General features: G+C 47.5%; 1 long non-coding RNA gene across 1 annotated transcript in view; it reads left to right on the top strand.

Annotated features, from left to right (window-relative positions):
• Positions 1 to 20,403, top strand: part of LOC135368949 (uncharacterized) — a 109,964-nt gene that overhangs the window by 3,278 nt on the left and 86,283 nt on the right. The window lies entirely within an intron of this gene.

Below are 20,403 nucleotides of genomic sequence, written 5' to 3'. Positions count from 1 at the left end.
TTGAGGAGATCACTGACGCTCACCGGGGATGGCAAGTAGGGAACGGCATTGATGCGTGAAAGAGCGTCAGCTGCCGAGTTGTCAACGCCGGGGATATGGCGAACGTCGGTGCAAAACTCGGAGATAAAAGCAAGCTGCGGATCTCACGCTCACAGTAGCCGGAGTGGTTGCCAGAGAATGCATATGACAACGGCTTGTGGTCGGTCAGAATGTGGAAGTCACGCCCTTCCAGGTGATAGCGGAAGTGTCGCACGGCCGCGTTGAGTTGACGTCCCAACGCCAGCAACGTGTGTGTGCCAGCAACGGGGACAGTTTGCGGCGGAAGAGGTTCCATGAAACCAGACGAAGGTTTGCGTATGTCCAGGTTCGGGTCACCAAATGTGGCGCAGGAAAGGACTGACAACCGTACCCGGTGACTGGCGGAGAACAACTAGTTTAATCGCGCTCTGCGCGCTCACGTTCAAACTGAGCTGCCATCATCCGATGGCACTAGTGCTGCTACAACTCCAAGTCATCATGAAGTGCGAAACTAAGATTTTGACGAACATAACAATCAGAAAATGACAATAAATCAAACTAACGTGACATAGCACAAGCAACCCAACTACATAAGTCTATTGAGGGACTAATCCTTTTGTTCGAGGAGGACCGAAAGGGTCCCGAAAGGGTCCCGAAAGGGGACAGTGTTGTTGTCTGGATCGATGATAGAACATCAGTTTTCTAGACTCTTAAAAAAAGGGTGTACTTTAACTCCTTTTTTGCCCCATATATAACTCCCTTTTGGAGAAGCGTATACGAAGAGGGGAGTCAAGTCCTGTAGATCACATAAACGAAATACAGAAGCCGACACTGAAGATTTTTGTTTAAGTTTAATTTGTACAAGCTTTCGTTTGGAGGTCCACGCTTCCTCAGGTACCAACCCAAAGAACACATGCGGTCCTGAGGATGTCCCCAAAGTGTCATCGTGTCCTCGTCCTTCGATATGAATCCGCAGAGCGTCCTGAGGACGATACTCGCGGACTGTCCGCGAAGAGTATTCAAGTACGTCCTGCGCGTGTCCCTGTGGGCAACTGACTGGATGAGAAATATTTTGTATAGTTTACCTGCTAAGATTCCCCAAATACTGAGTGATACATTTGTTTTGTTTTTGGGTCGATCTCTGGGGCTGAATGGCATTTGTCGTAAACGAAGTGCGGTCCTCTGTAAGATTCCTCTTCCCAGAAAAATGTGACTGTCTACGACACATGGAGCATTAACCGCAAAAAAGACAGAAATGCGCGATTCTCTTGCACTGTTTTTGACCTCCCAAGGTCCCACCGAATGTCTCAAACCAAATGGAGTAAGAAACATAGGATTTGCATTGATGGGGAGTTAATACTCTAGCAATTCCTCGTTTGTTGTATTATTTGTTTGCATAATCGAATTAAACTTAGCAGCTCACCCTTCGTTTTTAATTCGGAAGTGACTAAGGCTCTCAAATTTACGATAGGACGCATAACAAGCAATAAATAGTATCTGTTTCTGTTTGGAGGGAAAGTCCAGTACCTTTCGAAGTGAGTTTCTCGGACATAGTGCTCCTGGAAATCTTTGATATTTCTTTCTGCTTGCTTTTTAAACCGCCGCGCTCTTTGTCCGTTATGAGAAATACGCTAAACAAATAAAAGGCAGCAAACGAAAAGCTGGTGACTAAGGTTGAGCAAGTGCCGGAAAGAGAAAAACGGCCTTGTACTCAAAATGGGCCCCATTTCGCTCATAAATAAATACATAAATCAACACAATGAGATATCCGGTTTTGCTCCTAAAGCCTTACTGGTGGTGTTTTTGGGACACTTCCTGAGGAGCTTCTGGGGATGGCCCGAGGCGTTGCTTAACGCTTTTCTGACAATCTGAGGACCATACGGGGATTTCCGAGGGATGTTATTCCTGTCCCAATAGAACATCCCTGGGATGACCTGAGAATATCATTGTGTTCTTGGGGAAGGAAGCGTGGACCTCCACGCGAAAGCTTGTACAAATTAAACTTAAACAAAAATCTTCAGTGTCGGCTTCTGTATTTTGTTTATCCCTTTTGGAGAGTACAATTATACTCAAAAAGGGAGTAGCATAACACCTTTCTCCCTGCCGGAGAGTAATCTTACTCTCAGAAGGCGTTATGCTACTCCCTTGAGGGAGTGAGGAGACTCCCTTTCTGAGAGTAATTGTACTATCCAAAAAGGAGTTATGTACGGGGCAAAAAAGGAGTTAAAGTACACCCTTTTTTTAAGACTGTAGTGTACTTGCGTTGACCTTTTGGTCTTCCTGAGACTCACCGTATGAATCTTTAGTTCACGTCGCACCAGCTGGCTTGCCTTGTTCTTCTTTCAGCTCTATACATAGGTGTTTGGGAACTAACATCCCCACTTATTTATCTTTCCAATCCGTCAATCAATTACGTAAATGACAAGCTCGCTTTTTTAAAGTGATGCTGGACCTCGGCGATGGCGGGAATGTGTAAGTAGACGAACCTCGGTATGGAATCCAATACGAGGTTGGTCCACGTCTGCTTTGGCGTACTCGCTATGTCCTCACATTCCATTGCGCACGTTGCGTGCAACCTGTCAAGCGATAATCTCGATGGGTTTACATAGTGCAATGATTAAGAGCTTCCTGGAGACACGTTTGATTGCCGAGAAAAGCAGTGAAAGCACGAAATGCTGAATGAACTGCACCATGTGCAGGCCATTGTCCGATGCGCAGTATTTATCACAAAGTATCCACGCGGCACGATTTCGAAGTCATCCATGCAGCTGGACGCTCTAAGAAAAAAATGGGCAATGACACCCTTCTGGGGACTATATACCGGGTGTTTCTGTTAAAGCTCCACGCTGAAAAAACAGGTGCACCAATCGACGAACTTTCTTTTTTACACGTATCTGTCCGACACCGCCTACAAGCTGCGCACCGTGTGAATGAGTGGGAGGCGTTCATTATTTAAATAAAAATTCGAATGAGTTTGCGTAAAATAAAACAGCTTCTAAAGCAGAGCGCCATCGGCATTAAAGTGGGTACTACCCCTTTTAGGACCTTCAGTGGACACATTTCTGGCGGCCCGTGGACGACGATGACAACGACGTGATATTTGGTGACCCGAACCACGAACACCATGTTCGCCATAATTCGGCCATGCAACATCCTAAATTTTTCGGCAAACCAGCAGCGAACCACCCTCTAGCAGGCAAGGCGCACCGGGACCACTGTTCTACCGGGGACCCGCAGGGAGACCACAGTACGCTGACTTTCCGGCCTCCACCTGCTTCACGATGGACCTCCCCGGCACTTCTCTGGCGGCAACCGGCATTCACGCTGTCGTACCGGTCGCGGTACTGTCGCCCACCCAGCAATCACTCAGCAAGCACTCAGCGCACTCAACAAAGGCTCAACACAATCAGCAACCACTCAAGCATCCAAGCACTCAACATTCACATCTCATCAATGGAACCCGCATGGATCGCAGCGCTCTTCTTCCCGCCATCCCGCTGCAGCTGCATCAACAGCCACAAGCACAAGCCGTGTGCCCAGTCGTCCACCATCTACGAGCTGTCATCATTCTCCTCTTCATGGTATCGACGCGGACCTCAACCGCATGCACCGCTCCGCGTCTGAGGGGGGGAGTGATGTGGCGGCCCGTGGACGACGATGACAACGACGTGCCTCTGCTGGCGCGCGCCACTGCACCTGGCAACTAGTTCTACCGGCACCCTCCTATCGTGAGGCCACGCACATCTGCTCGCTGGGACATTCCATCACCGCCGGTCAGGACTCATGTAAAGGAAGGTCATCGTCCTCTACACATTTCAGAGAAAAATCTGCCACCGAAGCGGGTCGTTTCTTGCTATAATTATTTTGTTTCGGTTTACATATTTTGTCGCGACTGGTCTCGGTGAAGCGCAAAAGCACGTAATTCATTGGTGTAATTCGTTGGTGTAAGGACACATACTTCATTGGTGGATAAGGAAGCAGAAGAGCGTCCTTTTGCGCTTCACTGCGACCAGCCGCGAGAAAAGTTTGTAAACCAAAACGAATGACGACTAAGACGCAATGATGACTAGCACGAAAAGTGACCGCCACTCAGAGGGGCTTACGAGCATACCACTTCACAATGTGACGTTAGTAAAAACTCCCTATATGAAAACTTCCGTCGTCAAGTGTAGGACTGCAACACAGCACTTCTTCATAGCACTCTTTGAGAGATGTTGTCAATATACCTTACCTTGTCGTACTCAGTCAACGTTAGATGATAAATCAATTCTACATTTAAAAATGTACACCAGTTTCAAAGTGTATTTACGCCGCTAGAACAGAGGTAAAAGTCCACTCTGACATAACCTGTGACACGACGCTCATCAAGACGCAAATGCCCTATCGGAGCGAGATAAGGTTCAACGCGCCCTCACGTGACATTCGGTGGTCACCGTAGAGTTGCTTGAGTGGCAGAGCACAACAACAGCAACAGCATAAATGATTATGGGTTGAGGTGATTCACCGCTACAAAGGCGCATATAATCATATATCTTTACCTTTGACCACAACGCTGTCACTTACGAGTTTGTCCCCTTTTTTGACACTTACTATGCAAACGGCATCCTCCTTTACTTTTTAGGAGTTTCACTTATCTTTTGCAGTTTCACTATCGCCAAAGCCATTTGTTCCGTTCGTGTTGGTGACTGCTCTTGTGAAGAGTGCCGCAATTGTGGTCCCTTACCCGTTGGTGTCCCATTCGTCCGGTTCTTTTCCCAGTTTCCTTTTCGTCACCATTTATCTTGCTTTTGAAGTAGTTTTACACAACCATTCATGCAGCCTTTTACCATAGCTTTGTGCACATTGGCTTGTACCTACGTCGAACGGGCGGGGGGAGTTCCCATTTAGTTGTAATTGACCTCTCCCTCCCCAACAACACAGAAACGTCCTGCGATAGTCCCCAGGATGTCAACCCCGGACGACGATGACATCCTCAGGAAGTTATCAACTGGTCCTCTCAGTTTTACCTCCGTGTTAAAGTGGGACTCCCGGTCATATCACCTGCACATCCTTAGGGTGTCAACCTGGAACACTCGCAGGACCTTGTGAGGACGACTTTACCTGCACCTACCTGTACCTCATTTTTCTGTGAACAATTTATACGAAACCAGGCGCCGTCCTGATAACTTCTCTTTTTCCATACATTTTAATTCCGCAATACAATCTCGCTGTTTGTTTCTAAAACAATTCATAACGGACAACGAGCACAGCGGTTTAGAGACAAAGCAAAGAGCAAAAAAAAAAAAAAAAAAAAAAATTTTCTTAGGGGCACGAACTCCGAGAAGCCCACTCCAACAGACATTAGATTTTACGAAAAATTTTCCCGAAAACAACACCGCAAGCGATACTATCCCGACGACCGTTTTACGGGCCGCGCATTCCAAGACACGGCCCATCCGGTGGCGGATCGCGTTATCAAGGGGTCCCCTCTCCAGTATATGAGGGACCGGCTCCCATTTGCCTCCCTCCACCGCTTATACGGACTTGAAGGGAGACCAGAATTCTCTTCCGAAGCCAAAACAGACACTGTTTATTGCTTGTAACACGCTCCTCCGTACATTCGAGAGTACTGCTCGCTTGTGACACAAAACGAAGGGTGAGCTATCCATGTTTGTTTCGATTATGCAAAGGAAGAATATTCAAAGTGAAAAATTGATTGAAGTGTTAGGTCCACATCAATGCAATGTCTATGTTTCTTATTCCTTTTGGTTTGAGACGTTCATTTAGGAGCTCTGAAAGTCAAAAGCAGTGCAACAGAATCGCGCGTTTCTCTCCATTCCACGAGTGATGCGCTCCATTTATCATAGACAACATATCATTCTGATATGTTGACTATGATATCCACATATCATAGTCAACCTTTTTAGATGCAGAGAGTTTTACCCTGGACCAGTCTTGGGTAAGTTACTTCTAAAAAGTAACTGAGTTGCAGTTACAGTTTATCCGCCAAAAAGAGTAACTAAGTTACACTTATAGTTGCTTTCTTGGTCGAGTAACTAGTTACAGTTACTGAGAGAAAGTAACTTAGTTACATTACAGTTACTTTTTATTAAAATGAACATGAGAGGGTGACACAATTGTTAAAACATACATTTATTTTCATTTACTGAAGTGCAATTTGTGCAAGTTGTCAAGAACTTAGCCAGAATCAGTATAAGTTAATACACGGTTATCCCACACATAAAAATACGACATGTCCATGCGACCTGGCGCAACGCGGTGAAAAAGAAGAGCACGGTGACAGGGACGCGTTTCGTATCGTGTAGAGAGAGAGACATACACAAGAACAAGGAACTCGCCTCAGATGCTTTTTTTCAGGTTTCAAGTTGACGTCCTGTTTGCCGGGTACGTCTTATTCCATAGCTTGGACTTTTACAGTTAAATTATTCTCATCCTTCCATGATAAAAACTCGAAGGTTGCTTCATTGAACGGCCACGGAAGCTCATGTGCGGAGCAGCATTAGCCATTACACTGGTCGGAGCGCAATGAGCTGAACAGAAAGTTTCACTTTGTGCATAATCATTCCCTTGTAGATATCCAAAGGAGGCAGGATCCCGTGCTAGGGCAGTGACACTATTACTCAGGTATGACTCACTCCGACCGTTGAGGCCTGGCCACTAACTTCAACTAATTTCTGTTCGCAAAGCTGGAATTCCCCGCTTGGTCAAGAGCCCAAGGCACGGGGCACATACCGATTACGGATAATAGGAAGGAAGACACTATCAGGGGGAAGTAGGGGAAGGTAGAGTAAAGAAAAAAAGAAACGACATTTATTTGAGTAACTAGTTACATTTTGCAGTGACTTTCACAGAAATAGTAAGTAGTTACAGTTAAAAGCTACTTCTCTGGAAATGTAACTAATTACCCCAAAAGTAACTTGTTACAGTTACAAGTTAAAAGTAACTTAGTTACTACCCAAGACTACCCTGGACCACCCTTTATTTCAGAAAAATGTCAATCAGGTCCTAGGAACGGCCCAAAAAGAAAACAAATATGTCTAGAAAGTCTGAACAGGTAATTAAACAAAGTAATATTTCTCGTCCCGCTAGTTACCCATAGTGACGGCCACACGACGTACCCGAATGACTACTCACGGACAGTCCGAGAGTGTTATACTCATGACGTCCTGAGGATAACATCGAAGGACGAGGACACGATGACACTGTGGGGACGTCCTGAGGACCGCGTGTGTTCTTTGGGCTGTTTGTGAACGGACGACGTCGTAGTGTTCGACAGCGCGACCGATTTGGTAGAGTTGAACTATGCTCGAAGCTGTGGTGCGAACAAGGTCGCGCTCGAAAACCATGGTCTTGAGGTGATTGCGATGGTCCCCTGAAAGGGACGCGACCTTCGATCCTACTTTTCTTTCAATAGGAGGCAGCGAACAAGTGCCCATTCACGGAACCCAGCTGTCCCCTTCCGATCTGTTTCGGTTTTATTCTGTCTACCAACGTCATGGTGACGTTACTCGGGTAGAGGTTTGTTCAACAAGGGTGTAGGCCCACCCATGAGTAACGTGTCAATCTGTCAAGGAACATTAGATCCAATGCTTCTTGAGGGATTGACAAGTTACTCGCTGTATGGCGCTGCACGCATGTTCTATGATCATTGAGACACCCCGTGTGACCCGCATGTTAGTTGCTTCTTCGCCAGCGAACACCAAATCATCAACGTGATCATGTTTTCCAGTTTTACTAACGATGACTATTCTAGCAGTGGTGCGAAGCTAATCCTCACGAGCGGAAAAGTGCGTCGAGGTTCACTGTTTCTAGCCTAGATCCAGTGTCGTGTATGCCAAAGGGAGTCTCGCCATTAATGGGACCTGTATGTACCTGGAGCTCTACCCACTTTTTGAGCTCTCTGGCCAATCACGAGGCAAAATGCAGTTCGCTATTAATCCCAGGCTATCCAAGCTATAAATTATCTGCATTCACTGGGTGCCGACATTTTCGAGAAACTGGATTGGATTGGATTGAATAGGATATTCCCTGAGATCCAAGCAACATAATGGATTTTGCGTCCACTTTTAACGGCGCCATCTGAATGGAAGGGCGCATGTCGGGAAGACGCAGAATAGCAGATGGCAGAAGCAGCAGAAGCAGAAGTGCATGCTAGCAGAACTGATTAGCCGGTAGAACCGCTAGTTGGAACAGACTGCCTCTATTACAATTATTTTAACTATACAACATCATTTGATTGAATCGAGAAAGGGCAAAGGTGCGTACATGAATAAAACTACGTCATAAAATGCAAATTTTTGGTAATCCCCTAGCGTTTTTCCCGCTATTTGCCTGTGATGGCTGTCGTTACTAGGCCTAATAAGGACGACAAAACATGTTATTTTCAGGTAAACATTGACACTGGAGTGCAATTTAAAGGTGATTTGCAAGATATATGCAACAGAGTCTGCACTTAGGGAATAAAATTGATGTAATTTGTGAAAAAAAATTGGTCATGAAATCCTCGCTTCGCCGTTGCAACCTACGCCGCCATTTTCGGGAAAATTCTGGTGTCATGGCGGCCCACATAGAAACCATCAGCCAATGCAGAACGCTCAATTTGATTGACAGGTCGAGCCTCTTTTTTAGGCTCCTCCTAATGGCCGGACTCCCTTTGGCATACACGGCACTGCATAGTTCTATTCATATATTATGTAACAGCATATGCTACATTATTCGGCGAAATTGCAAGCCGCTAAGATAAAACAAGCTTCTGCCAGAGAGGGCTGCGCAAAGCAAGCTGCACGGGATCCACGCTGACTTGGTATTACCAACTGTACGATGGGACAAGCGTAAGCTTGCCCACATCACGCTTCAAAAATAACTGGATCCACGGATTTAAAAATAACGGGATCCACGCTGACTTCATATGTATTGGCATCATCGTGGAAGACCAGCCATATTGGCTGGCTCCTTTTAACGCAACAAACGCACTAGTCTACAACCATCGCGACGCCAACACCCCAAGACGAGCTCACGGCAGGTATGGGATTGACGTACGTGCTAGATGCAACCTCGCAACAAACCAAAACTCACGGAGAGTTGCTCGTGGGACAGCAGCACGAAGGATATTAAAAGCGGATGACATACCTACCATTGCTTTCTTCGAAGAGGATCGCTGATGTTTGCCACCGCCTACCAAACTGGACGGCCCCCAGAACTGCTCTCTCCCTGTATAACACTATACGGATGCCCGCTCTGACCCTGTTCAGTACCTCAACGGCGGTGCGAGCACGGCCACCGTGCACAGCTATGCAGCGTGCTATCCAGACCTGGTAGTTTATTTCTACCGCCAGGAGTACAAACTGGCGTCTATCGCCGACCGGAACTGGGAGCGAGCTCAGTAACTGGACCGTGCCCCACCGAATGAACGGAATGCCGTAAAGCACCTCAGACTTGTGCCACAAAAAATCCGGGAGTAGACAGTTGCGAAAAGCGTGCTCCGACGTTTCAAAGGTAAAGCAGAAAGGGCAAAAAGGCCTGGTCAAACCAAAGCGGGACAACCTGTCCCTGAGAGGTAAAACGTCGTGCGCAAGAGGCCACTGCAAGCTTGCACGGCGCGCATTCAACCAGCCGGCCGTAATATGAAGCCACGCGATCGGGCGAGGCACAGCCGAGCTCGCCGTCGGAAGGAGCTCCAGAAGAGCGGCATAAAACTGCTTGACGGACCAGACAAAGAAATCCTCCGACGGGAATGATACGCGTAGGCGACGGACGTTCAAAACGTACTCTCTCAAGTGCGAGGCCACAAATCAGAGCGCGGTCTATTCTGCACAAGCGGGCGAAACAGACGTACGTCTGGACCTAAGCAGTATTGCAGGAGATCGTGGGCGGGGTGGCCAGGGTCACTAAGGCCGTCGAAAATTGCCTTTATCCCGAGCGCAAGACACTTGATTTTTACGTGCGGAACCCACAAACCGCAAACCTCTCTCGGCTGGTACATACGTGCACGGGATACCCACTCAGCTCCGTTGCCCCAGATCCACGCTGACTTCATTGATGACCGTTCAGATCGAGCATGCAGTAAACTACATTTTCTTCCCGCTTGTGCATATTTTTTACACAGCTCACACCCATTGAGTTTGTGAGGTTCGTTTTTCGTGGTGTTTACACGAGAAAGAAAAAGGATATTTAGGATAACCTTAAGGCAGACTCATGCGATCTAGTTAAAGTGCGTTTTCGAAGAGAGTTGGCTGCACAGTGGCAAAATTGTTTTCTTCGTTTTCCTTTCCTCGCGCGCTTTAAGGGAGTAATGTAACCGGCGCGAGCGTGCAGAGCATGCTAGAAACCCACAAAGCCAATATTTTCATTCGCAGGGAGCTGGAAAACTGCAGTAAAAGCTTGCGAATTTATTGATGGCAATCAACTCCAGAACTGTTACTGTAGGGAATGAAATTATTTTGTCCGAAATATCGCGGGCGGGCGGCCCGAGAGAAGCGATTTTGTTGCGTCTCCCATAGACTCCCATGTATTGAAAATTTGACAAACTTTAATTCACCAAAAATCAATGGATCGCGTTAGGCCTTCAAAAATATGTCATTCCCTAGGTAAACTAGAGGGGAACATGCCTGTACCTGTTCCGCGTAGAAATTTGTCAAGGTTTACGAGAACCCTGCGAACAGAAATCCCCCATAGACCTTCTTAAGAAGTGAGTCCACCTTAATAGACGAAAGAACGTCAGTTTTCCTTCTGTGGCAGACCACAGGTGCAGGTTTTAAAAGCGAAGGTGCACTCTCCTTTCTATGGGCTCCGATGATTCGGTAACCGTTGTGCACAATCCCCACAGCCCTCCATAACATACAGACATGGGTAATGTTCAGCGTGCAAGCTGCTTGACGCTAAACACAACTCTTGTTCTCAGTGTGCTCATGTAGCACGATGTTGTCGATCTCTGTGAGATCATTCTCGCTGCCTTTCGCACGATGTCCTGGAGTTCCACTGCCTGGTAAGGTGCGACGGTGTCTCGTAGCGGGGAGTCCACCGCTTGTATGAAGTTGCACTTGCGGCCGCTGTTGCTTCCCGTGGAAGGACATAAGAACAGAAAGAATAAAAAGGGCATATCTTCCACGCGAGGGAACATTTACTACAGACCACATTCCTGATCTCGAGGAGACGAATCTAGACATGCTGAAAGTCCTATTGTCGAGTAACTTCCCTTGAGGGGGGAGTACTCTGAAGGAAGGTGCGGTCAGCCTGTGTGGTAATCTCCTTTAAGTTGTAGAGCAGATGGTGGTATCCCTGTGCATGAGTCCTGATGGAATGTTCCGGCTATGTCAGAACGGGAATTGCCGGGTTTGTGGGGCTTCTCTATAGGAGGAGAGGAGGAGGAGGAGTGTCGTTGGGAGGAACCCGAAAGGTCTGCCTGCCTGATTAGGCGGCATGTTTCTCGGGAAGGGAAAGGTGGTGGAGAGGAGGAGAGGAAAGGGTAAAGTGGAAGACCGAGCGGAATCCGCTCGGGGGGAGGATAGCTGCGTCCATGGGCCGACTTCAGGGGAACTGTGCCGGCATACGCCTATTACACATCTGAGGGAAACCCAGGAAAAACCCCAGACGGCACAGCCGGCCCGCGGATTCGAACCGCGGACCTCCCAGTCTCCAAGCGCACGCGTTACCGCTGCGCCACCGGAGCTGGTGGCTTCTCTATACGAAATATAAGTTTCCAGCATCCAGTTGGTATGTGTTTTTATTAACTGGCTGACCACACCGAAATTGTACTTAAGGTGCCTTTAGTCGTTACTACTCAAGGTTAATATCGGCCGCACATCCTATTCAGGACTCAGGTTTAGTGGGTGCTATAATGTCCCCATACATTGTAAGGGCTAAGATAGCTGATAAGGAATGCACAAATTTTATCAGTTTATGTTTAAATCAAACATAAACTGAGTAAATTCAGTACTGTCTGGACCAAATATAGTTTGTCAATGCGACTGCCGTGGGAGAGTTCACGTCCCAGACAACCATCAACGTCCACAGGACAACCCCAGTTTGGTCATAACGTCCAGATCCATGATGGACGTCCACTGGACATCCCCTGGATGTACCAATATATCCATAAATATCCTGGATTCATCCAGTTATGACGTTGCAAGCTGGACGTCCCTTGGACGACCTGTGGATGTATATTATCGGATGTGTTGTGAAACAGCCAATTAGGCTTACAGCTTGCATAACAACGAAGGTGTAGTGCACTCTGGTCGCAACTAATAGCTACGTGCGTAAAATTACGTAGAGCAACATTTTGATGCGGGATCTTAGCAGCTATATTTTGATTGGCATCCTGTGAGTAATATTAGACCAGTTTCATTTAGTCAATAGCTCCATAAAATAACGTGCATAGAACTGCGACAGTACCAATCGTAATGCGAGCTAGATTCCCTGGGATCAAAAAGCAAGAAACGTTGCCCGCCGTTCCCTGCTGAGCGTCGGTTCATTAACTTGCACCACCGCGCAAAGGCAGAAAGCGCCATGAGCATCGACAATAGCGCACGTCATCATCATCATCATCATCATGATCCGCTCGCAGCTGTGACCATTCACATTCCGTTGTGCAGTTTTAAGTTTCATGGTGAGCCTATCAAATGTGCAGTGACACCGAAAGCTAAGGGTAAAAGATAAGTGTACATGAAAGATCGTCGGGCTGCAGTAAAAACTCTTTACGATTTCGGCTAACGCTCTGAGTACGCAACGCAATCAACACGAGTTTCGTGCGTCTTGATCCCAGGATCAAGATGAGGTCTTTAGTAAACATGTTGATTGAAAGTGATGAGAATTGTGAGTCCTCAGTAGTTCCTCCAATCACCCGCGTCGCATGGGAGGTTGAGGAAACTTATTGTTCAACGTCAGAGAGTGCTCCACAGTTTGAAACAAAAAGTACTCAACGTGATTTCCAAGACAGAAGAGAACCGCTCCCGGTTGTACATGGTCCGTTCACGAGCGATGTAATGCAGTAAGTAATAACGTAAGTGATGTAAAGCATACTGCTACCAGTGCCATCATCTCGAATGACATCGTTCACGCACATGAGATGTTGAACACGGGAGGCGTACGCCTTTTTTGTAACACTTATAAAATTCATAATGGGTACAAAAAAGGCAGCTCGGCATTGTTTTGGTAGGCGTCACCATTCCCCAAGTCGGCTTCACCTAGCGCACGGGTGCATTAGGTGAAGCCCACTTTACAAAACTACCAATGTGGCCAGACTGTACATAAGTTTCTGCCAGGAACGGCGAAATGTAGCAATTTGGCATCAGGTGAAGCCCACTTTACGGAGCCGCTTGTGTTGCTTCGATTTCTTTCTCTTTTTTGTTTTGGACCTTCGTTTTTGTCTTTTTCTCTTTCTTTTTGTCTTTTCTCTTGAATTTGTAGCGTGTAATGTAGTGGAACTTGCTCATATGGTGTGGGTTATTTATTTTTACTTATTTTACTTTGAAATACTGCAGGTTAATACACGCCCAAGCAGGAGTGAATGTTGAGATACATATACAGCAGAAGGATATGGCGTCATAATGGTGAAAACAAAGAAAGAAAAAGAAGTATAATTACAGCAATGATTTATCAAACTAACTATTTACAATGTTATCAAAGAAGGTATTTATTTACCTCGTGAACGCGACCTCGTCTCCGTGGGGTCAACGTCCACCAGCTACAGTCCACCGGTGACACCACGCTGTGGAGGTCCTCAAGGGAAGGAGCATGTGAGCGCTGGGTTCGGATCCGTGAAAGGTCGCAGCGATTAACAACAACAACAACAAAAATTCAGGAAGCAAAAGAAAAAAAGGAAAGCAAACAACAGTGCGACATGCGCCTGTACGTCATGATTGTCGGTCAGTTGCGATCACGCGGGGCCTGGTCGTTCTGTTTGTCCGTCTGTATGTTCCAGCCTCAAGACAGCTACTTTCCAGCAAGTCCGCCAGACTGTCCATGCATCACGAACGCTGTTGCAACCGGCAAGATGAAACTCCCCATTCCTCATCTTAAAAATAAAGCTGTTGTTGTTGTTGTTGCAACCGCCGGGATCTGCTGTGTCGATGGTGGCCCCTTATTGCGGATAGTGTTTCTCCACCAAGTCAATCAGGCGGTAGAAAGGGTCCTGGCAACGCTGATGGCCGTTCAGCGATTGCCACCACATCCAATCTAGGTGCCCCTGCAGCAGCGTTCTCGACGTCCCTTTGCCTTTCCGCATGATCTGTAGTTTGACCTTCGCCCAAATGCTTTCGATGCGCTGGGTGTTGGTGCCGGTCACGGGACACACAAAATTTACGCTGTGGTTTACTGTTGCGTGCTCCAAATTCATGTGTGTCCCGTTGACCTCGCGCAGGTACCGTATGCACCGGTAGGCCCGCCATTCGTCGGTCGCTACCTTTGTTCGCGGTGCAACATGCCGTCGAATGAGTGCTCCAAGAGTCCTTGAATCCCTTCGTTCAACGATTTTCATACGGAGTTCGCCGGTGCTCGAAGACACAATGCCCACAACCCATGGGCCACGGTCATCCCGGTCCCCGTAGTTCCTCGACCGAGGTAGGCTGTCGCCGCGCAGTGTCCTGCCCCTATTCGCCTTTCTCCTGCCACGAAGCAGAGTTTCGTCTATTTGTACTTCATCTCCTGGCCCTCCCATGCGTGGTCGTGTGGCCAGCTCGGAGCTGACCAGCTGCCGCACAAAGCAGGCCCAGTCTACGAGTGCTTCGCGGTGGAGGACCATCGTAGGGTACGCCAACTGCGCCATAGCCTTCAGGGCCATGCCTTTTGCCATTGCGTACAACAGCCAGAGAATGGCCTCCCTGGACAGTTTCACATTTGGCCTGTCTGAGTGGTCGACGTAACAAAAGAACGACCTTCTAGTCGTGTCTTGGTGTTGCGCCGACAAGGCAGCTGAGCTGTTCAGCTGTGAGAGCTGCAGAGAATACATTGGGGAATTTTTACTCCAGATGTTCACTGGTAGACGGCACAGACTTAAGTAGGGGCGTGCAGCTAGGGGATGAAATTACACCCCATGTTTTAGACAGGCAGATACGAAATGCTTCAGAATCATAGAAGGTCGATTCCCTCAATGATGCGACAACAACCAACTAATACCACTTGTGTCAGCGGGGAATTTCGGCAAACTCAAGGATCCGGTAATTGGCCCCAATCCCAACTATCAGGTGGTCTGGGACATTGTCCACCATCTTTTACATATTAAGCGCATATTGAACTTTGAAAGCTTCCGTGTCATTGACTTATGCGGCTTGTACTGTACTATTGTTTCTCAGGTCTGAATGAAACAGGCTTCCTATACATGCTATACACGTATGTGTATATGGGTATAGCTACGTACCTGTTTTCTACAGGTGCCGCACCGGAACTGAGGCCTCCCGCCTCTCATCATAGTGACAACGGTGCCTCCGCAGTTTGCCATCTGGGGATTAAATCCCAACTGGCCGCATGTGCCCCACACTGTCGAGGTAGGGGGACGTCGTCCAGTTCGTAGATCAGCGGCTACGTCCTGCGCTGGTGGCCTCGGTAGCAGACCATGCTCCCGGCAGAACCCGTCGAGCCTTTCCGGGTTGACGCATATCGCCGTGATTTCGAAAATACTTGGATCTACCCGGGTAGCCATCCCTATAATTAAATATATACATGGGACGGCATTCGCTCGAATAAATTCAGTTGACATGACAACGTGCGAGAAAAGTGGTAACCAGAACAGTGAAATCTCTTCCGACATAATTAAACCGAACTCGAGATCTCTGGTCTGACTGACGGAGACCACATTCGAGGAAGAACGAAACATGTGCGGGGTGAAGTTGCCGGTAAATATAAACTACGCGATGTCTAAGAGCATTTACATACCTCCCGTGCAGATAGATCACTTTCTTTGATGATCTACAATGGCGTGATTAAAACTCGATCCTGGTTCTGTGTAAGCGTAATAACAAGCGTGAGACAAAAAGAAGCGCGGTTTTCTTTTTGGCGCACTTTTCTGACACACAAAGTAATAATTAAAAAAAAACAGCCAATGACCTCTCAGATGAACGCGCGATCCGCGCGTGCGAGCTGTCCGTCACCGCACTCTCCTTGTATTTTCACCCTCTCCTGTTCACTGCGCGTCGCGAAAGACATGAGAATAGATGAGGAATACTACTAGGCGTTTTGCGGGCCAGCACCTCATTAGGATTGAGCACAAAATAACAAAAGAAATGTCACTGAATTTTGCACGTGTAACATACTTTGTACGTATCGCTGGGAGAAGGGACCAATATGAATGAGGTTATTTTGTCCAACCATGCACTTTGGGTGTTTCTGGATCTACCCATACTAGCCTCTGTAAGTCAGACCAGGGATGTCGAGTTCTGTTTAAATATGTCGGAAGGGGTTGCACTGTTCTGTTTTACCGTTTTCCTCCATGTTGTCATGTGAACTGAATTCGCGCAAGCGAATGCCATCCTATGACGCAGGTCTACCCAGGTAGACCCGAGTGTGTTCGAGATCTCGCCGGTATGCGTCAACCCAGAAAGGCTCGACTCGTTTTGTCGGAACCGTGACTTGTTGCCGAGACCACCAGCGCAGGACGTAGCCGCTGAGTTTTGAACAGCACGACGTCCACCTACATCGACAGTGTGTAGCATATGCGGCAAATTGGGTTTTACTATGAAAAAATGGCTAGGAAGCAAGCGAGCTGGTGAAGATGATGCATAATGTAAAAAGCCCCGAGACTAGGGTTGTGTGTCTGTCCCTTCGTGTTCCCTAGTCTCGGGTTTTTTTTACATTATGGGTTTTACTACCCAGAAGACAGACTACCGATGCACCGTCGTCACTGTGATGAGGGACGGGAGGTTCCGGTACGGCACCTGTAGAAAACAGGTATAGTTACACTCATATATGCATAGCATGTAGGAACAGGGAGGGGCAAGATCCCGGACCCGGGCGCCACTGCACAGTACCCCAGGTGACGAAGTTCTACAGCTTACTCTTTCGCAATAACTACGAGTACAATCAGTGACGTCAGTCATTAGAACGCTCCCGCTACTGTCTGTACCTCTTGCAACTTGTTGGTGCCTGAGATGTTGCTATTCGCCAAGACTTTTAGTTATCATTTTTAAAAACGCAGAGTCAAAAAAGAAAGAAAGGTCTGAGCAGGAGGGGAGGGAGGGGGATCTGAGATACAATAGTACAAGCCGCATAAGACAATGACACGGAAGTTCTCAAAGTTTAATATGGGCTTAATATGTACAAGATGGTGGACAGTGGTGGATAGTTAGGATTGTGGGCAATAATCGGTATCCTTGAGCTTGCCAAAATTCCCCAATGACATGGTCGTGGTTGGTTGGTTGCTGCTGAATCATTGAGGGGATCGACTTTCTATGATTATGAAGCATTTCATATCTGCCCGTCGAAAACCAGGAGGGGGGGTACAATCTCAACTCCTACCTGTACGCTCCTAGTTAAGCCCGTGCAGTGTACCAGTGAACTTCCGGAGTAAAATTTCCCTAATATATTTTGTGTAGCTCTCACAGCTGAACAGCTCAGCTGCCTTGTCGGCGCACCACCAGGATACATCCCAAGGTAGTTTTTTCTTTTTCTTCCTTCTTCTTTTTTTGTTTTTTTTTTGTGTTAAGTGGACCACAGCCCAAACGTGAAAATGTCCAGGGAGGCCATTTTCTGGCTATTGTATGCTACAGCCAAACGCATGGCCCTGCAGGGTATGGCAAAGAACTGTCTGCTTTGTGCAGCAGCAGCAGCTCAGCTCCGGGACCACGGAAGGGGGGGGGGGCAGGACAGGAAGTACAAGTAGACGAAACTTTGCTTCGTGGCAGGCGGAAAGCCAATAGTGGCAGCACACTGCGCGGCGACAGCCTGCCCCGGTCGAGAAACTACGGGGACCGGGATGGACCGTGGCCCATGGGTTGTCGGGATTGTGTCTTCAAGCACGGGCAAGCTTCGCATAACAATCGTATAGCGAAGGGACGTAAGGACACTTGGCCCACTCATTCGGCGGAATGTTGCACTGCGAACAAAAGTAGCGACAGACGAATGGCGGGCCTACAGGTGCATACGATACCTCCGCGAGGCAAACGGGGCACACACAAATTTGGAGCACACAACAGTGAACCACAGCGTGAATCTTGTGTGTCCCGTGACCGGCACCAACACACAGCGCATCGAAAGCCCCTGGGCGAAAGTGAAACTGGACGTCATACGGAAAAAAAAAGGGGCGACGCGAGCGCTCTTGCAGGGGCACCTGGATTGTATGCGGTGGCAGTCGCTGAACGGCCATCGGTGTTGCTAGGACCCCTTCCTCTGCATGAATAATCTGATGGAGAAACATTATCCACAATAAGGAGCCATCATCGACACGAGAGATCCCGGCGTACGCAACAACAGCTTTATTTTTAAGGTGAGGAATGGGGAGTTTCATCTTGCCGGTTGCAACAGCGTTCGTGATGCAAGCACAGTTTTACAGACTTGCTGGAAAGTAGCTGTCTTGAGGCTGGAACATACAGACGGACAAACAGAACGACCAGGCCCCGCGTGATCGCAACTGACCGACAATCATGACGTACAGGCGCATGTCGCACTGTTGTTTGCTTTCCTTTTTTTCTTTTGCTTCCTGAATTTTTGTTGTTGTTGTTGTTAATCGCTGCGACCTTTCACGGATCCGAACCCAGCGCTCACATGCTCCTTCCCTTGAGGACCTCCACAGCGTGGTGTCACCGGTGGACTGTAGCTGGTGGACGTTGACCCCACGGAGACGAGGTCGCGTTCACGAGGTAAATAAATACCTTCTTTGATGACATTGCAAATAGTTAGTTTAATAAATCATTGCTGTAATTATACTTCTTTTTTTTTTCACCATTATGAGGCCATATCCTTCTGCTGTATATGTATTTCAACATTCATTCCTGCTTGGGCGTGTGTTAGCCTGCAGTATTTCAAAGTAAAATAAGTAAAAATAAATAACCCACACCATATGAGCAAGTTCCACTAAATTACACGCTACAAATTCAAGAGAAAAGACAAAAAGAAAGAGAAAAAGACAAAAACGAAGGTCCGAAACAAAAAAGAGAAAGAAATCGTGCGAAATAAAAATGCAAATAACGTTACAAAAGATAGGAAGGGGAGAAAACGACACGAAGCAACACAAGCGGCTCCGTAAAGTGGGCTTCACCTGATGCCAAATTGCTACATTTCGCCGTTCCTGGCAGAAACTTATGTACAGTCTGGCCACATTGGTAGTTTTGTAAAGTGGGCTTCACCTAATGCACCCGTGCGCTAGGTGAAGCCGACTTGGGGAATGGTGACGCCTACCAAAACAATGCCGGCAGCTCCTCTGGTTTTCAACAAATCAGGGGCGAGAACCCTGTCATTCGGGATTGTGGTTGGCTAGGAGCGGGCTATCAGCTAAAGTTCGTTTTTAAGAAAAAAAATCTTCGTTAAAAGCTGCACAAGTTTGCCTAGAAGGAAATAAGAATACCAAGAGGTACCAAACACAAAATGAAACTTAACCCTGTGTTCGTTTCTACTGTGTGTTTTTTTTTTATTTGGTGTATTGTTACGTCTGCAGCATCTTCTGAACTTGTGAACTTCTGTCACATTTACAGACTGTAGTTCTTTTAGCTTAACTTATGCCTACTGTTTACTGTATTGTAAGTTCCCGACAAAAGTTCACGGAACACGCTAGCTGCATACTTTTTCTCTGGTGTGCCACCCAAACAGTCTTCCAGCCTGTGGCATGCGAGTGTTATTCTGTATGCTATATCAAACGAGAATAAACAGTGCCAGCTATTTAGGCATACGTCAGTCACTTTGAGAATGGAGGTAACACACCACACCAGCGGGAGGGAAGGGGGGCTACAGTATGGTCCGAATGGGCACACTTAAAAATGCCCCACGAACGTTCGGGGAAAGTCGTTCCCGTCCTGTTTGGGACACCCACCGACCATCGTAGGGTGTTGCAAATGCAGTCCCGGGGGCTGCCAACTGACCGTCTTTTGAACATTCGCGGATGTCCATACGACATACGAATATCCGGGTCATGATGTCATATAGACGTCCCCGGGACGCCTCTGTGTTGTCTGGGGTACTTACAAGTACCAATAGAAATTGCTTAGATCCTCTGACGTCAGAGCCCGACGCCGAAGTTTCTTCGAGGGTCTCTCATCCATCTCACCATCCATGACGTGTAGAAAAATTCCCTCATTTTCCTCAATACTTTGGCGTGCGGTAAGATGTGGACAGGCTTCGAAACGTGACAACCTATTCAATATTTTCTCCGTGTACGTTCTCCGGCACGTTTCGAAGCAACGTGTAACACGTCGAGTTATAGTCAGGTCCTCCGGCAGACACGTTACCAGGCATGTTACCATGCTG

The sequence above is a fragment of the Ornithodoros turicata genome, chromosome 9 (assembly GCF_037126465.1).
Source record: "Ornithodoros turicata isolate Travis chromosome 9, ASM3712646v1, whole genome shotgun sequence".
Taxonomy (NCBI): Eukaryota; Metazoa; Arthropoda; class Arachnida; order Ixodida; family Argasidae; genus Ornithodoros; species Ornithodoros turicata.
The sequence above is the reverse complement of the archived record's forward strand: the minus strand, read 5'-3'. Positions and strand labels throughout refer to the sequence as shown.